This window comes from Aulostomus chinensis, chromosome 8 (assembly GCF_037954235.1).
Source record: "Aulostomus chinensis isolate RoL2024-O1b breed Wild chromosome 8, RoL_Achi_v1.0, whole genome shotgun sequence".
Classification (NCBI taxonomy): Eukaryota; Metazoa; Chordata; class Actinopteri; order Syngnathiformes; family Aulostomidae; genus Aulostomus; species Aulostomus chinensis.
The window spans coordinates 24467967-24472934 of NC_141327.1; the positions used below are offsets into that span (position 1 = coordinate 24467967).

The 4968-nt window shown below is 42.1% G+C and overlaps 1 long non-coding RNA gene across 1 annotated transcript; it reads right to left on the reverse strand.

Moving 5' to 3' along the window:
- Nucleotides 1–398: 398 nt before the first annotated feature.
- LOC147257733 (uncharacterized) lies at nt 399–3635 on the reverse strand. The gene is made up of 3 exons (XR_015117489.1): nt 3453–3635; nt 3093–3148; nt 399–857 (listed from the first exon to the last, which is right to left on the reverse strand). It is a non-coding gene; the product is annotated as an uncharacterized LOC147257733 (long non-coding RNA).
- Nucleotides 3636–4968: the final 1333 nt, after the last annotated feature.

Consider the following 4968-nt stretch of genomic DNA (forward strand, 5'->3'; position numbering starts at 1 on the left):
AGCCGAGACAAATTGTAGCTAACAAACATGTCTGCATTTCAGTCTCCCCATGAGAGTCAACTATTTTGGCTCGCAGGAGAACAAAGGGAATTTTTCTGGATTCATTTATTCTTCGGTCGTTCCAGTGTTGCAGAAGCTGAAGCTGCTGGGATCCTTCTGTAATATCCCTATTCTTTCATACCACAGAGGAACAATAATCCATGTTAAATGTTGGTACTTATCTACTCTTGTTGTAATGCAAGATAGTAAGGAAGAGTGAGTTTAGGTTTGATTTTATAATGCAAAGAAAACTAAGCTGCGTCTCATTACATCACTGGCGGTTACCCATTCGGTGCAATGTGTTGGAGAAAAACAGCAGAAAGTGAATCCATCCCTTTATTCGTTGTGAAACAGCATCACTTCAACAATAACAACCGTTCCAGCGTTCACTCCTGCACTTCTGCTGCCTTTCATGGCCTCAGTTTAATGATCCTCATCCTGCTTCCTCATAATAAGAACACGGTGCCCAAGACTTAATTATCTTGTTCTCACGCGTTATTAAATTAAGAGGCCACTTAGTGATTTCTCAATCTCAGGATTGAATGTCTCAGAGGGCAGAGAAGAAGAAAAAAAAAATCAAACTCATTTTAGTAAATCCCTTCATTGTTTGTCCCCACCTCACTTACCCATTAGCAAGCACAAAATGGCTCATCTATCATCTGTGAATGAATTAGCAAACAGGCTCCAGATGTCCTCTGCCTTGTCATGTCTCCCGTCTCCTCGGCCCTGTCTTGTCTTGTCTCGTCTCCCTCCTGTCTCTCGTGAACCCTCTCAGTATACGCTGATGTAGCTGCTCGGATTGGCAAGACATTAGACGCCTGTAGATGAGAGATGGAATAAAAGGGAAGGAAGAGCAGTGACACTGAGGGTAAGTGAAGAGGACAGAGACAAAGGATAAATGTGTTTGTGGTAAAACACAGGAGAGAAATGGTTGGGGACGAGGGCTACGAGGCATTAAGTCAGAGAGAGGAAGAGAACAAAAGAAAGTTTTACATACAGGTAAGTAAAGGAGAAGGAGGTGCATGTGCACTGATGTGTGTATGAAATATTTCCCCTGCCCTCTCTCATCACTCGGTATTAACCTTCAAAGAGCCAGTTAGACTGGAGCTTGTGTTTTATCAACACGAGGCAGTACAGCCACTTCCTTTTCAAGATGTGAAGAAATTGCAGGTGCAAAGCCGAAATGGCCCCAAGCGAGGTCGAAGATTTGTTCAAACGCCGCCGATAACGCTCCTTACTGTACGACCGTCTGAATTTCACTGTAAAGAAAAGCATCAGAGCCACGGCTGAGTTTGCGCTAGGATGAATATTTTGCCTAACGTAGCAACGATACTGCTGCGTTTACTTTGGTGAGATTAGAGCTGCGTTGTCAGGCCGAAAACTCAGATTGTTTCTCTCGATGACGTTAAGCAGGTCTCTCTCTCTCTCTCTGCCCTGCAGCTGCACCCCTGAGATCCCAATGGGGTCTCAGGCAAGATTGGATGTGTAGTCCCTCCAGCATGTTCTGGGCTGCCCTAAGGTCTCCTCTCAGTTGGACATTTCTGAAAAAACTCTGAACAGATAGGTGTCCAGGAGGTGTCTTTATCAGACAGATGAATCGCTTGAATTTTTTTACGAGGAGGAGCAGTAAATCCACTCTGAGGTCCTGGATGTTTGCGCTCCTTATCCTGTTTGCACAGAGACAGTTGCCACCAAATCACTGGCTTATGAAATTGTTATGTCTTTACTGTTTTGGTTCACTCTCACTGCTCTCATTGTTTTCAGAGAAAAAGCTCTAAAAAGCCACTTGTACACAGCACCAAATGGCAAACAGACAAAGTTAGCAACAAGCTGCAGGAGGGAGGATCATTTTGTAGATAAAGCCAGATATTTCCCTCAGGACTCAGCTCAAGGAGAAACCACTGGACTCACCAGGTGGACAGACACACCAAATGATTGATAAAGTTCCTTGTAACTGATGTATCAGTGAATCAGCACCTGTTTACTAACAAGAGCGCTGGCATCTGTCTATGTGTGTGTGTATGTGTGTGTGTGTGAGGGAATCATATTAACAATCACTGATCAAAAACGGAAGACCACATTAAAAACACAATTAAATTACATTATACAAGACACAAATAAATCAAAAAACTGGTCATTTAAAAAATAATAATCTTATGATCAGATTGTTGATGCTGGACTTAAATTACGTTAAAAGTAAGACGAGTAGTCAGGCGAGAGCGTCAGTCTGTATATGTTAATTTTAAGACGCGATTTAAAAACAGAAACTGGATGAGTGGATTGAATATTAGCTAGAAGATAAAGCTACAGCGCTGGAACACATACAGCAGAGGATCACCTTTGACCTTAGCCTGGACTGTTGGACTGCTGATAGATATACTCCGGTGCCTGGACATGTTATGCCTTGTAGGTAACTTGCCAAATTGTCAAATTAATTCTAAAAGAAGTTGGTGCAAGAAGACTAAAACTGAAGTGGTATGAGAAGTTTTCCGCCAGGAGTCTGGCTGAATTTTGAATAACTTCAAATTTTACTTTTAAATTGTTAACACTGCTTAGAGTAATTTGCCACTGTAGCAAAGATGCGAGTATCTCAGCGGTGTAATTGCAGCCTGGTGCTCGTCTTATGGCTCAAGCCGTCGACCCAACGCACAACTACAAATCGAGCTTTAAATTGCCCTCCGAGTATTAGTGAAGAATTCACAAGAGTGTGAAGTAGCTGAAGCTCTTAAGGCCAGAATGAAGAAGATGATGGGTAAATAAAAGGAATTTGGGTCCGCAGACTAGTTCTGAACGCCTCTATCCGTCAGTGTAAAGGGTTTCATATTATACCTCCTCCCACACATAGACACAAACACATGTTAAAAACACACTCTACGCTCGGAGAGAGAAAACTATGTATTACAGGTGCAGCCATTAGAGAACAACACTAAATGAACAAGCACTCCATTCTGAGGGTTCCCGGGAGAGTGAATAAGCCTCTGGTGTTGTTGAGAGATGCAGCGTAATTGATGATTACTAACACTACACCGTGGTGCTGTGTGATGCCACTGTACCTGTATCAGAATGCTATGACAGTCGACTCCCTGCAGAGAAAGGCCACTCAGTATTTCTGTCAACAAAACAAAAACCCTGCTTTGTTATTTTCTTCCTGCTGGCTGAAATAACAAGGAGAATATTCCCATACATGTTTTATCCCAGTACCCCTGCTCTGAACAACAACAAAAAAAAAGATAAAATGCCAAAAGGAGAATATTGAACCGGCTAACGGACGATGACAGAGTTGCTTTTGTGAGTGACATGAGAGAGAAGGGTAGAGTGTGGATGGAAAGTTCAGTCACGCTGTGAATCTCATATGCGGAACATTTCCACAGACAGAGTGAATAATGCTTCATCAGATCAAAACATCTCCGGACCTTTTTGCTCGGCTTGGTGTTCAGAGATGCATCAGAGGGCGAAGGAGATGATGATGAGGAGAGTGGGAGACAGGAGAGCATGGGGGTGATGAAGGTGTGCATCGGCTGTGGGGACGGGAAAGTCTGTCTTCGTGATTTTTCAGAGGTTATCCGAGTTCTGCATAACGTCTGAAAATAGCTGGATGACATCTTAAGAAACATTATTTGATCTGCACACTCACACTCACTCAGAGACAGACGAACAATCCATCCACAGAAAATTAATGATAAATGATGTATAGAAAGATTTCGTGAACGTCATTCTGCCGCGAGCCGAGGACGAGCAGAACTAGGCAGGGTTCAAGTCCTGCGTCCTCGGTGTGGCTCGTGCATCAGGATAGTGAAAACAGCATTGAAGTTGAATGAACCCATCAGAAATAATAAAAGTGTCACCGATTTGAGAAAACTATCATGCTGAACAACATGTACAAGTCTCAAAACACTTTTGTTTGAAGGTAACAATTTTGAACTTCAAGAAAATTGAATCTGACGTTAAACTGAGGGTACATGTGCCTATTCTATGTGAAATGTCCCCAAATACTTAACACCAACACTACAACGGAACCAAGTCAATAGATCAGAATTTGGGATCCCTTCCCTGGTTGAACTACTGCTGTCCTGGCTGGCAGCTAATTTCCTCGTTATTCTCTTGAACGGTACCTCAACACTCACCTGTCGTAGATGCTGGAGCAACCCAGGTCACCCAGGGCTAAAAAATGTTTTCAACTTTGATGAGCCTTTTTCTCTGCATGATAAAATCCCTCAGCACGAAAAAATACAAATTTAAAATCAACCAAAAACAAAAGTTGTGAGTAAACAGATTTTACAAAGAAGCAGAAGCAGCCGATCATTCACGTCAGATCCCTGTGGAATAGAAGGAAACAAACCTTTGTATTATGAATTAACTACTGATTACAATACAAAAACCTAACTGATACTTAATGTTGTATAATTAATGTAAATCAAGCAACACCGAACAAGAAAAAAAAACTCCCCTTCGAGCAAGAAGGTGCAAATTTAACTCAATTATCCCTGACAGACTGAATTTAACAACAGCTATTGTACTAGCAGAACTGCATGGAGTTGTTTCTGTCTTATTTATTCACACAAACCTTGAACTCAGTCTAATAAGCGAGGCTGCTTCGTTGACCCACGCCATTTCATGCACTCAAATGAACAAACAGAACCAACATGACTCTATGGTTCATAAATTAAAGACAGGCAGGTCCAAGTGTAATGGGATGATGGCCTTTTCAGCACGATCAGAACAAATGGACCGAAACACTGTGTGATAATGACTCCCGATGTATGGAGGAAGATTGATGGAGGAGGTTAGAGAAACGAGGTGATTAATCCCCGCACTCGGCATTATTACTCTTAATTAAAATAGGTGTTCATTAAAAAGGTCAAGATCATTGGTTTGATGTTACACCGGAGTGTTAATTAGTGGCATACTGGGCGTGTTTGCATCAGGAAA